The sequence below is a fragment of the Ostrinia nubilalis genome, chromosome 18, assembly GCF_963855985.1.
Source record: "Ostrinia nubilalis chromosome 18, ilOstNubi1.1, whole genome shotgun sequence".
Lineage (NCBI taxonomy): Eukaryota > Metazoa > Arthropoda > Insecta > Lepidoptera > Crambidae > Ostrinia > Ostrinia nubilalis.
In genome coordinates this window covers 15,194,887-15,209,666 of record NC_087105.1, presented here as the reverse complement: position 1 = coordinate 15,209,666, position 14,780 = coordinate 15,194,887, and the positions used below count along the sequence as shown (strand labels likewise).

Sequence of the window (14,780 nt, the reverse complement as noted above, 5' to 3'; positions counted from 1 at the left end):
TTGTGGTTTCAAATAATTCATAGTTACTAGATGGGGGTCTATATACACATACAATAACATAGTCGTCCAGTTCTGCACATGACAGCTCAATAGTTCGCTCGACAGAGAGAGATACAATATCTTTACGTTCTTTACATTTTAATTTATCATTGATTAATATTAGTGACCCTCCACGAATAGCTAACTCTCTAGTGAATGAACTAATAAGCTTATAATTATTTATGCTCAGCATTAGTTCATATTGCCTGAGCCAATGTTCCGTTAAACATAAGACATGAATATTCAATTCTTGGATAAATAACTCAATTTCCAAGTCTTTGCCGGAGAAGCCTTGTACATTTTGATGCACTAAATTAAAACCGTTAAATTTCTTTGTACCCGAATTTTGTATGCCAGAGTTATCCTCTATTGTCTTACGATGTAATTTAAATTATGATTTGGAACAGATTCCAAGGGTCGAACATCCATGTTCTGCTCAATAAAAGCAGTTTGGCTAGCCAAATTAATGGCTAAATATTTAATAAAATATGATAGCGAATTCGCTATTCGTCTTTTACAATATTTATTTAGATAATTATATTTATCTATTGTCAATAAACATTTATTTTTTAAATAATTGTTAATGTCAATTACATGGAATTTGCATTGATTATATGTCAGTGTATTCAATGTCAAATTCAATTTATATCTTAAATTATTTTCTTATAAATAAAGCTACGTCAGACGCTTTTGAAGATATTTAAGATTTTCTAACCAACCCTTTTTCTTTGCGGTCCCCTGTACTATAAAAAGTGTGTCAGGTAAAGTCCACGCACTCTTGTCATTTATTTTATAGTATCCTTATTAATAACTTAATCCTTAATAATTTGATTTAAGTAACATAATTATTTCATAGAGTTTATTTTTATTTCTGTAATGCTGCGAAGGAGAAGGAGCCGCAAGGCAACGAGTGGGCGGCGATGATGCGTGGCTGCATAGATGCTGTTCATCCGGCGATGACACCTCGGAGACGCCAGCTCGAAAAGGGACGCTTTACATTTTAATTGCATTGTTATTTATAATGAGGCAGGTTATCTCGAGGGATTAGGTACCGGTCGCGATAACGTAATGCGATTAGTTGCGCTGGCATCCTCCCTCCTACCTCGCCTCAACCCCGGCGCAGCTGTCGTGGTCAAATGTTTATTTTTCACGTTATATCGCGAATTCGCGATTCAGGAATATATTGCGCTATCCGAATCCGACTCTCTATTGTTATCTACGCTTCGTTTAATTTAGCTCTTTTTGTTGACTCCCGGGATTTAGCGTGCAAAAAGCGAAATATATTTTTGCGCCGAAATACAAAACCACTCGCTTTTGCGTCGGGTGGCGCGCACGAACGTTTCGTAATGTTTATTTTTGTAATGGCACCTATAGAAAACTCGTTAATGGTCGTGGATTGTTTGCTAACAATAGAGCGGCGCAAGCGCTGAACTCGCGACTCTTTCTAGGAGGCGATGACGCATCCTCTGCACTGCAATGGTATCACTAATACCTACAGGGTGGAAACAGTGTAAACGATAAGTGATCTCACTCGATTATTTCTAAACTATACAAGATATCGAAAACCGGCCAAGTGCGTGTCGGACTCACGCACAAAGGATTCCGTACCATTGATTTATGAAATTATTTTTTTTTTTAATTTAAGTTATTTGTATGAAAGATTACGCGGTAATAAGCGGTTTACGATTTACGAGGTATTACTACAGAATACATCCACCTACCAAGTTTCAACAGTATAGCTCTTATAGCTTCGGAAAAAAATGGCTGTGACATACGGACGGACAGACGGATAGACAGACATGACGAATCTATGTATAAGGGTTCCGTTTTTTGCCATTTGGCTACGGAACCCTAAAAACTGGTTACTGATCCTGAAAGTGCTTCACTAGCTCTTTCAAACGGTACCAATAATAGGTTACAGAATAAACTGGAACTATCCGAAAATTCAATGCACACAGGAAGATTTAATGAAGGAAGGCTAGGCTACTGATAACGCCATTCTTGTGGCGGAGTTATAGGCCGACGCTGTGTAGGTTTGTTGTCGACACGACAAGAAGAAGAAGAATGCCATCATGATTGATGGTGAAATAAGTAAGCTCAGGTAGAACGGCTCTGTCTGTCAAGTGATGGTACAAAATAATTAGGTCTCCTAATACAAAAAAAAAATCGATAAACAGCAGCTATCTAGGTATAATCGTTAGGTTCGGTCTTAGATTTATTAATCTATGGGTTCGTTCCTATCCCGCGCCGACAAAGGCTCGTCGTCGTGACGCGGACGGCGGGTATGCGCATTGCGCAGGAGTCCGCCCCTCGGATGCGATCTGCATCAGGATTCGGGTTCTTTGTTTGATCGACCACATCGTGAATCGAACTGATTTATCGATGTTCGATATGCTTTGTGTGACTACCTACCTAGATACTAAGTAAGTAAGTAGGTACCTACTAAGTAAAAATACTAAACTACTAGCTCTCGTAGAAAGGGTTACGCAATTAATTTTATTTGTGGCGTTTGTGTCCTGAAAGTGTTATACCAATTAGTCAGTCAGGGGAGAGGGGGCGTTTATTATCTCCCCTCGCGTCTGCATGAAACTGTGTAACTAATTGATTCGACGACTTCCATAAATCTGTGGCACTATTGCAGAGGGGGAGGGGTACGTGGTGAGTCGTGTTTAGTCCTGATAACTGGTGGATGCATCCAATATTATCTTTATATCTACCTACGATTGGTTTGGTTTAGCTATACAGCAGTGATGGCCAAGAGGTCGACCGCGGTCTACCGATCGACCGCGAAGACGATTTTGGTAGCCCGCAAGAATTAAATTAACTGAACTTAATTTAAAATGTACCTATTCGCGCCAAGAACACTGACTATCTATCTACCTGTAAATATGTATGTATTTACACGCTCCGGTGCCTCCCGTCGGTCGTAACGTGGTAGTATTGTTGCTGCTAAAATGTTTTATATCTCTCTTCCCCTAGGGTTTTCTTCTTCTTCTTCTTCTTTTCAGCCAAATGGCTAGGGTTTTAATATCAAGAAATATTTTCGAGCATAAGTAGACCTCACAGGTCAAAAGTTTGGCCACCCCTGAGCTACAGTTTGGTTTTGGCAAGATAGCACAATTTTCCATTTCTATTATATTAACATACCTACCTACATAATTTTAGGCGTTGTTGTTTATGGGGGCTGCGCGTAACAAAGTGCATAGTTGGTTATCTAACTAACTCTCTAATCTGTGCTGGTTGCCATAGAATAAGTACGCACAACACACACCGCGTGGTATAATACCGCCGCGCGGCCAGCCCGCGGGCGAGTGCGGGGCGGGCCACGGCGCGGGGAGGGGTGGCAGGCGGCCGCCTGACAGTCCTGTAGTCAGCTGCCGCGCGCTTGTTTATTCGTACGTATATAGCTGTCCGCGTCGCACTGTGACGTCACTCACTGCCGGAACAAGAGCAGAATTTCCTGCCACGTGTTACTTTCCTTCAACACAACAAACATGAACAAGAAGGATATAGCAACAGGCAAAAGTAAAAGATACTGTATTGCTTACTGGTGTCTAAATGCCAATGTCAAGAATTGGGATCTGACATATTTTTCATTACCAAGTGATGAAGAGAGGTAAGAAATTTGTTCTAACTCGTTTCAACGTTATTATTAGGTAGGTATTTCACTGACCTTTTAGGTCTTAGAATGTTTTAGTTTATTAATTTTACAAGCAGAGCAATGCTCGTATTGTAATGTCTGCGTTCACCTGATAATAATTAGCATTGTTAGGCTGGGTTGCATGCACCATCCTACTTTAACAAACGTCAAAAATCTGTCAAACTCCATACAAAAAACACCGGTTATCGTCATAGTTATTACGGTCAAAGTTAGGTGGTGCAACTCAGCTAATTTACTAGTTAAATGGCAATTACCATGTTAACCGCCGAAAACTAGCATGTTTTCGGCTAGGAGTAGGACACGTTTGCTAAACTTTAAACGTGACGTTTTCCATACATTTTTTAGACGGTGCCGCGGTGACAGCACTTGCCTACCGCTAAAAGGACGCCATTTTACTTACTAGCGCTATTTGCCAATATCTTGCATCTTTATAGACCAAGGGCTATAATAACATTACAAAACGAACTAATAAGCAGTTATAGGTAAATGTTAAAATAAATAAGAAGTTATTTGTATTAAAATCACTTACTCACCGCTTAAAATTTAAAATTCTGTCAAAATGTCCACTTTTGCATGCCATGGTAACCTGTAATTTATTTACATTATATCAAAGACAAAACATGTATGTAAATGTAAACCCTTTTGCTTTTATTTGTGTTCGTCTTGTAGGTGGTCCTAAATAAACAAATAGAAAATGAAAAAAAAGGTCAAGTGTAAAATTCTTTATTAAAAATTCGCTAATTTTTAATTTCATTTTAATAATATTTCGACTCATTGTATTTACCTACTTTGTTTGTAAAGCCATCAAAATGTTTGTTTAAAAAATAAATAACTCGAGTCGGGTAAAATCTTGACACTCCTTCTACTAGGTCGAATGACGATCTGGTGAAGGTCGCGGGAGGTGACTGGATGCGGGCGGCGCAGGACCGGTCTTTGTGGAAAACCTTGGGGGAGACCTTTGTCCAGCAGTGGACGTCTTTCGGCTGAAACTATCGAACGAAAATCCTAACAACGTATCTACATACAAATAAAATAATATTGTGTCCGTTAAAAACAATCCCGAAAGTTACAATTACCGCGGGCATGCAGATCACGCAAGCGACGCGCGGGCAAAATCTAGTTTTCAAATAAAGAAGATTCACCAAAATAATGTAAAAGTTAATTTAAATAAACCTTACCTTTAGGTACTAGAGCTAAATAAGATGCCACAAAATTCTGCAATGTACATTAGTACCATTGCCATTGACACCTATTATGTACTGGTTAAAGTTCTTAATCTAACTTTTTTATTTATAAACTGATAAGATATTACTTATTTTATGACATTATTTAATTTTTCCAGACGCAAACAATGGTTAATACTACTTGGAAGAGAAGACTTGTTAAATAGAGAAAATTTTAAACCCAAAAGTTACTCAGTTTGTTCTTCACATTTTGATCAGTCTCAAATGAAACTGGTAAAGTATCTCAATTTATCGGCAGTTCCAGTAAAAAACATTGGACCGAATTCAAAAAATACCTCGGACATAGAACCACCATCTAAAAGAATGCGACCTGATGAGCCGACTGCTTCTACAAGTCATGATCTACACGGAGAACCCGGAACATCCGTGCCTATATTGAACGATCCGATTCACATATACCCTGAAGAAGCTGAAGATGACATTGCAATTAGATTTCACAAGTTGATCGATTGGCAGAATGAATTAAAAAAAAGAGGAAAGGATGAATACGAAACAGAGTATAAAAATTTTGCATATAACTTGCTTATTCATAGTCCTCATGCATACCAATGCTTAAAGACTATATTAAAATTACCGACTAAACAATCACTTTATAATTATAAATTAAACATCCCGCCCAATTTGGATTTTAAAGTTCTTCATCGCTTAGAAATAAAGTTAAAGTCACTACCCGATAGTGCCAAACATTGTGTTATTTATATTGATAGAATTCCACTAAAAAAACACATATACTATGACACACAAATCGATGAAGTAACTGGATTTCATAATATTAATGGCACAAAAAAAACTGAAATGGCCAAATATGCAATCGTACTTATGTTACAAGGGGTGCATTTTAAATGGCAGCAACCAGTGGCATATGCCTTACATGGTGATGGAGAATATTATCAAGAACTTGACAAATGTTTGCAAAATGTGGTTTCCAAACTATCAGGAATTGGAATTAAAATAAAAGCAATAACATTCGACGATAGTTCTTATTTTGTTAAATTCGTTAATGATTATAAAAATATAACAGTAGCAAGACCTTATGCTGTATATGATGGTGAAACACGTGTTTATTTCATATTTAATATACCAAATCTGATGAAAAGTTTACGAAATTATTTACTTACAAGTGAATTATGTTACGGCGAGAAAAATATATCTTGGTATTTTATTAAAACGCTTTTAAATAAAGACGGAAAATCAATGCTAGTCCCAAAACTTACAAAGTCCCACATTGAACCAAATGAAGAAGAACGTAAAAAAATTCAGTATGCTGTGGAAATTTTTAGCCGATCAGTTTCAACTGCACTAATGGCATTCATTGAGTTCGGGCAACTATCTGAAGAAGCTAGACCGACCGCACTTTTTATTGAAACTATAAATAATTTATTTGATGTTCTAAATTCAAGCAAATTGGAATCTGAAAATGAATTTCAAAGTGCTTTTAGAATGACTGAAGCTCAGAAAAACATTTTGGAAGCAGCGACAGAATTGTTTGAGACTATAAAAAAATCGACAGGCCAAATAGACATGATAGAACAATTCCAGCTATCTATCGAATCTATTAAAATGTTATACGAAGACCAAACAAAAGAAGGATTTTCCTATATATTGACGAAGCAACTTAATAGAGACTGCATTGACAATTTTGTTGAAACTCTTCAACAGCATAAGTTGCACAGTTGTACACCAATATTTTTGCGAAGACGATTCTCAAAGTTATTTTCAAGGTATTTGATGAAAACATACTCCTCTGTCCACACAATTCGTGGGTTAGACTTTTGTGATGTACTGTCCAAGGCTGAACTCATGATTAACTTTACATTGGAGAAGACACTTGAATCACAACCGATGTCTGAGATAGCACTGAGCTTTGAAAAAGACTATCAGATGGACTTACCTGAACACAACACACTAATCTATATATCTAGTTACCTACTTTACAAGTGCTCCAGAAAACATAAATGTGATGTTTTTGACCGATTCTTGCATACTTGTAGGAAATTGAATGACTCGAGTTTGTTTTCCAGAGATTTAAATAAAAAATCTGGATTTTACGGCAATTTGAAAATACCACGAAGGGAATTTATAGATTACATCCAGTCTTTAGAAGCGATTATCACTCAAAATTTATACAGAATTATTAAGAAGAATCCTGGTTCTCACCTTTTCAAATTATTAGGAACAGTTCAGCACAAGATGCCCTGCACGTGTTTTCCAGTGAGTTATCTCTTGAAACTATTTGTGAGATTACGGATATATGCAACTCTTAAATTTAACAACAGCTGTGGCGACACTGAAAAGTTCCTTAAAATAAAACATTTTTGATATTATTTTTAAGACGTTGGAAGAGTAGGGAACTTTTTTGTAATTAATACGTAAACCTTATAATAAAACAGATTTATAAGAGAATGTTGGTTATTTTTTACTCTTAGTACCACTACTAGTCTACTACTTTTATAATGAAACCTGCGTTTTATCATCGATAGTACATTTTATGAAAATAAATAATTTGTCCCAAACATAGTAATAAATATTTTGACCTGTTGAACTACTATAAAATAAATAGGTACGCACTTATTTTCTGTAAGGAAAATTATATGGTATGCTAAGTGAGTAATGTAAAATACAATAAACTTACTTGTTACTGCTCATTAATTTAAAGTTTATTAAAACTGGATGTCAATATTTTTGTAATGGCCATCTAATAACTTACCTAAGTGCCACTTTATATTTTAACTTTATTGGAAAACTCAATAGATTTACATTTAGATTAAGATTCGTTAAAAATTGTGTTGCACAAGAAAGTAATCCTTTAGTTACCGTGTTTTCACGGCATGCTAGTTATGATTACTATCCTACTAATATTATAAATGCGAAAGTTTGGATATCTGGATGTTTGTTACTCTTTCACACAAAAACTACTGAACGGATTTTGATGAAACTTTACAGTGTTATTGTTTATAACCCAGAATAACATACATATAGGCTATAATTTATGAAGATCTGTGACAAACGAAATTTCACGCGGGTGAAGCTGCGGGTAAAAGCTAGTCGATTATAAATAAATAAAAAATGCCTATGTTCATCATTCTAGCGGTGAAATAATTTTTCAAATCGGTCCAGTAATTTCAGATTCTATTTAATACAAACATACAACTAGAAATACAAATCTTTCCTTTTTATAACATTAGTAAGTAACCTATCTTAACTATCGGACTACTTCGTTGTCACCGCGCAGCCAGGCCCTTGGAGTACACGCCGCCTACTGCGAGTCTGCGAGCGGCGCGCGGCGTGCGGCCGGCCGAGCCGCCGAGTACGGGGGTCGCGGTACTCTCGCGGTCCTATCGCACGAGCGAGCGAGCGACCTTTTCTGTTTTGTGGTAGGCTATATTATTTTCAGGTTACAACGGAACAACGGAGTAATTAAGTATCTATTGTACCAACTAACTACCACTACTACTTACCTACCTACCCTTAGATTATAATCTTTATTAATTAAATTTAAAAATTAAAAGGCTTTATTACTGCTACCTACCATAATGTTAATTTAGTTGTAAAAATTTGAAACTAAATATAAACACTGCAATTTAATTAAAATATTTTGCAAGGTAGGTAAAATGCACAAAACAGATTTAGGTAATATGATTGGTCTACATAGCACCCCAGCGGCGGGCCCAGAGTCCCCAGAAGCATTGGTGTGACAGATCATGATACAGGCGGGGAGCGGGGCCCTATATTATGTCAGTTGAATAGTAGGTATTTTAGGTACTTACTGAGTACTATTATCGTCATCTTCCAGTCGGTAACACTTGCACAGTACCTACATCCAGGTAGCTAGCAAGCAAATCAAGGTTTGTGGATAGTGTTAGTTATTCTCTGCTAAAAAGTTACCTTTAAACTACTGCGTTGCATCGACCTACGCGAGGGGCTGCTACCGCCAGCATCTAGACTGCCATAACACAGGCACAATGGGGACTGAGTTTATTTTATTTTGTTTTATTCAGAAAACAAACAGTTTATAAATTACATAAATTGGTCAGCCTTTAGTTTTCAGTTTTTATCTCTATGTAGGATATAGCGGTCAAACTGTAGATCCTGGCTACGCAGTGGTGGGAATAGTCCCGATCTCTATGTAGGAACAAAGATAAAAGAAAGACAAAAAAAGTTGCCGAAAAAACCTATACCCGGGTCTTCAATGTCATCTGGTGCAGGCGCAGCGAACCTACTATTTATAAAACTTTCGACTCCAACACATGAGTAAGTATGCCACCATAAATTACCTATCCAAGCGCATACCTATATTAGCAGAGGCGCAAGGGTGGCACGGCCATTTTTTAATATAGTAAAAAATAATAACTAGGAAGATATAAGACAAAAGAAAAATAGAAACATATATTTGAATTATTTCACAATAATAAAGCTCCACCATCACGCAGGATGCGATGGTTGATGGCCCGCTCATAGGTCTTCCAAATATCTTGGACTCTGTTGTACCACTGCAAATATTTATGTTTCTTTCGCATGTGTTTCCATTTGTTTTCGAATTAATAAGTACCTCATTTTCTTATATGACTTATTTTGTTGCACCTGTAAAGAACCATAAGATAAAGTACATTAATATTATCATAAAAATTCAACAACTGCTTATTTCATAATTTAAAAAAATTGTGTAATATAAATTACTAGCTGTGCCCATGATCATAAATGCGTGAAAATACAATAATATTTCCCGTTTTTGCAACATTTTCTTTATTGCTCTGCCTCTATTGACTGTAGGGTGATGTTATATGCCTAAAGCCTTCCTTGATAAGTGAGCTATCCAACACAAAAATCTGTTTTGAAATCCAACCAATAGTTCATGATTAGTTTGTTCTAGCAAACAAACTCTTCAGCCTTCTAATTCTAATATTATTAGACTACATATACATAAGTACATAGTATAGAAGATAATATAGATAAAATGTATTCATAAACTATCTATTAAAACACATTAATTACAAACAGGTTAGGTGATCTGATTGAATGAACATTATTTTTGAACACATTCCATTTAGAATTTAATTTGAAACTGGAAAAGTGTGATGTTTATTAATAATAAAATGATTTTTCTTCTCAATCTATAGTTTGATGACTTTGACCATAGAAAGCTGGATAAATAAATATCTTAGATTATCCTGGTATTTAGTACAATGTAATAATATTGTAGTTGCTTACTTTGTAACATTGGTTGTAAGTTGTCCTCATTTGTGTCGTTATTCTATGGAAATATCATTGTTGAGCATGTTTGAGTGGCTGGCTGGCTCAGCCAGTCTGTACTCTGCACAGATGAGACACTCTGCCTGTTCCCTGAACCCGGCATCTTGTTTTTTGACCCAATTCAAGAATAATTGTAATTGAGTGATTATGTTTTCTTTTGTAATTTTCCATTCTGTCTATAATACGGTTAAAACTTAGATTTACAATATTTCAACTTTGGAAAGGAACTCGCAAGCAATACGAAATGCAACAACACCGCGACACTTGCAATTTGTAAAAAAATAAAAACGTCAGCCACTTTGACATTGACAGTTTTGACTTTTAAAACTGCGTTTCATTTCACAGATGCAATAATTTAGTAAAAGTCTAAATAATATTCTAAATAATCTACGTATACAGTGTGAGTCACGTTAAAGTGTACATATGAAAATAGATGAAACTAGAACAATTTTTATCGACAAAAAGAGGTCAAAAAAATTTTAGAGATTTTTTAAAAAAAAATTATATAATTTTTTTTCTTCCAATTACTTATTGTAAAGAAAACGTAATAACTTTTAAACTAAGCGGTATATCCTGATAAAATAAAAACAGTAATAATGCTAAATAACAGGCGATACTAAAAAATACAATAAAATACAAAATACTTCGAATTTGGGACTTGACCATTAATCGCACAATTACAAGGATTTAAGTTTTTAATTTTTAGTTTTCACCTCTTCCTTCAAAAACAAGTGATAAAGCGCGGCTAGTTATGTAGTCGGAACAGGTCGTGTCAAGCCTAAACCACTGAACCGATTTTGATGAAAGGCATAGTTATGGTTTGAGTCCCGGGAAAGGACATAGGATAGTTTTTATCCCGGTTTTTGAAACAGGGACGCTTGCGACAAAGGTTTTCTGTGACAGATAAAATTTCACGAGGGCGAAGCCGCGGGCAACATTAGTTATAACTACTTTTAAAATAATATTTTTTGATTAAGTATTATGAAGTCTTATAATAGAGGCATTTTTTGTAAGCTAGGTATTTATTTAACTATGTAAACTTACTTGATTGCTTTTTAAACACATTAAAGGAAGACATTAAAGCAGGACAGCCCATATCGTAAAGTTCTTGCGACAGTGCTGCCACCCAAGTTGGTCATAAACAACGTTTGTCGAACTAAGCCCGGAAACGGACGCGCCAGTAAATTAATACACGCCAATTCGGGCGGCGAGATAAACCGACCGCATAATTCAGCTGCTTCCCGCGGGCGACTGCGATTTACGACTCGAAACAAGATTTACTTTAATAATCTCCGGTACCTAATAGAGCATCTATAAGTGCATACATACATTTTAAAAATATAATATAGCCACAAAATAAATTTTTGTTGTGACCGAACAAGTGCATTAAAAATTAATAAATTTTAATTGAGCCATTACCTACACCGCAGTGTAATTAAATTGCCGACAGTGTAGGTAATTTAGCGTTTTGAACTCATTTCATTATTGTCACTAATTTGATGCCCAATTTGCATGCCGCTTGATAGCGTTTGTTAGGGCGATCGCGTCGTTAGCGGACACTTCAAGTCGCGCCAATAGCGCCGAGGCCGAGAGTAGCGCCAGTAGAGCGGAGCACACAAATGAGCAAAACAAGTTAGTTTGCGTTCTGTGTAGTTAGTGTAAGAAACAAGGTTCAGCCAGATCCACTTTACCTACAGCAAGATACTCGTACAAACAAAATTTACACCGACTCCAAGATTACACTAAACCAAAAAAAATAATAGAACAATTACATACGACACGATGGTTTTTTTTTTCGAGGCGTTGATATGCCGGCAAATGTAGGTAAGTTTCACAGCCGCGACCGACACTTGACTAGCTGGGTGTTTCTAGTACTTAAAATACGACATCTTTTTGGGATCAAATCAAAATCTCTATAAGTACATTCATTTCTGATAATATAAAGCAGCTGTCGGTCAATGAGTACCTACTTAACCCCTACTTAAGGGTTAGTCCCAACGTCCCCGGTGGATCTGCCCCGTCAACGGGGTGGATGGGAAAAAGTGTTTCAACGACCCCGGTAGTCATAGTCTTAGCGTTCAACGGGGTGGATGAAACACATCAAGTGTCAACCACCCCGGTATATCGTTTAACGGGGCGGATGGATCAAATCAAGTTTCAACCACCCCGGTATTTCACTAAACGTGACGGATGACACACATCTAAAAGGTTCCACCTCGGTATTGCATACCGAAAATAAAACCTGTTAATAAAATAAAAAGTAATAATATGTAAATAATAATCAGTTTTATTTAACAGTCACTGTTTAAAAAATCTTCAGCATAAAAGTAAGTTTAAATTGTCACAAAATATTATGGTCATAAACCTATAGATTACTTTTAGAATCACAGATGCGCAATTGCATTAATCAGTCAATATTAATAACACTAATAGTCAATTGTGATAAAAATTACATTAATCAGGTATTGATTAACAATAGTACTTAAACTACTAATTAAATAAACATGGGCATATAAATGGTATGGTGAAGTCAGAAATTTGATAGCACCTTTTTTTTTTGTTTTATTTTTATACAAAATAAATTTTATAAAATGCGAATTGTATGAAAATTAAAATAATTAAAATGAAGATATCAATTTTCTGATTCCACCATACCATTTATATGCCCATGTTAGCATGGGCTAGTGTCGGCTCATATACCCATTTACCTAGTGAAATGAAACACTCTTGTAGGTTGTTCTAACTTGTATTTCAGCACCACTGATTTACACAATTCCGACATTATGACGTCATCTTAATAGTACCTCTTGCTTTGAACGCTCAAATCGAACTGACTGTCCAGCGGCATGCCAGCGATAAGGTAACTTCCCCTTCCATCAGTGAAAGTCAACCGGTTCAAAACGACTTATCGACGGCATGCTCCGGAACTAGTCAAATGCAATACTTATTTCATAATTAGCTGTTTTCTTAATTTTTAAAATACTAAAATGTATTCAATAAAAATGTAAAATAATTAAATTAAATAATAAATATGAAATAATTGGATTTAATACAAAATAAATTCTAAAATCATTCTAATGTCTGCAAAATGCCTAGGAAGTAATCAATTAAAGTATTTTAATTTAATAATGGGTTTTTGGGTTCTTCTAAAATACAATACAAATACTAAAATTGTTGCAATAACTATTTAAAAGTAACCAATAATCGTATAAAATACAATATAAATTCTAAAATCATTACATTCGGCCATCCGACACCGTGATGCCTCCCGGCATTCACGTCTAATAAGGATTTATTCTAAAATCATTAATATTACTTTTCAAACAATATTACAATATGAAGCATATATAGTAGAATGATAAACAATTCTATGACAACTTGTTAACAAGTGTTTTAACATTAATAATGCATTTTAGAAACTATATTCTTCATATTAAACCAGTAACAAATGTTAAGAAAGGGAGAAAAATCTTGTAGGCACTTATACACACTATACATTTTCACCTAATCTATATTATTCGTAATGACTTATTTTATAACCAATAACGGATATTTGCATGAAATTCAGATATTAATCGTTTTACTTTATAATTTTCTCAAAACTACCATATCGAATATATTGGAAACTACTCTTTTTAAATCCAAATTTTTATTTCACATAAATACACGTCCATTAGATGTTAGTACATAATCAATTTAATTACAGTGTATCTTGCCATGACTGCCATGTGAAAGTTATTAAGTTTATAAGAACATGTCAAAACGTTAATATTATATCCAATTATATCCATTTGTAACCGTAATCTGGCAAATAATGAATTATGGTCACGATTTATGATTAACACTAAAGGTACTTTCGTCAGAATTATGTATTTCTAAGGCCTTAACATAATTTTCTTCTTTACAAATTTTCCAAGTGTTTGAAACCAATAGGTACAATTACAGTGTCCTTATATTATGTGTTTCTGAATGTCTGTGATGCTCGATTTCATCACGATAAGCGCAACATATTTGCCATCTAGCTGAACGTGGGACCACTAAAAATAATTTGATATCAACCTTACTGTATCTGCTATTTGAAGAGATTACGATGTTTGGATGGGTTGTCGTCAGATTCTATGACTAAATTTTGGTATTTGGACTATTCGCGGAACTCTTCTTTTTTTTTTTACGTGGTTCTTAAGGCAGCATAACCAGTAGAAACTTTTAAGTCTTAAAAGATATACCTTTTTTTTTTTAGCACACCCACCACAGCTAGTGTCTCTAACTCATAGAAGTTGTCTTTCATTGAAGATGTCTTTCCTCAGGGGTCGCCTGTCTGTGGGTCGACTAAAGTAAGTGACTGCTACAGAACTTTGAAGACTTTTCTCTTTATCATCAAGATCTGACTTAAATATGATTTAGAGTCCTGAATAATATTGATAATCATAGCATTGGATCAAGTTAGTCATCTATGGTTTTCTGAACCCTTTTCCCTTTTGTAATGAGATAAGTGGTAATGGTGGTATTTGCACATTATTTTTCATCCTGACATCAAAGACTGCACGTGTACGTCCTATCTCAGTCAGATTTATAGCAATACAATC

The 14,780-nt window shown here is 35.4% G+C and overlaps 2 long non-coding RNA genes across 2 annotated transcripts; one reads left to right on the top strand and one right to left on the bottom strand.

The window, feature by feature from the left end:
- Window positions 1-3,361: 3,361 nt before the first annotated feature.
- On the top strand, window positions 3,362-7,347 carry LOC135080794 (uncharacterized). Its single transcript, XR_010259083.1, has 2 exons — window positions 3,362-3,655; window positions 5,043-7,347. It is a non-coding gene; the product is annotated as an uncharacterized LOC135080794 (long non-coding RNA).
- Window positions 7,348-9,316: 1,969 nt separating this feature from the next.
- Window positions 9,317-10,470, bottom strand: LOC135080446 (uncharacterized). The gene is made up of 2 exons (XR_010259017.1): window positions 10,153-10,470; window positions 9,317-9,525 (listed from the first exon to the last, which is right to left on the bottom strand). It is a non-coding gene; the product is annotated as an uncharacterized LOC135080446 (long non-coding RNA).
- Between the last annotated feature and the right edge of the window lie 4,310 nt (window positions 10,471-14,780).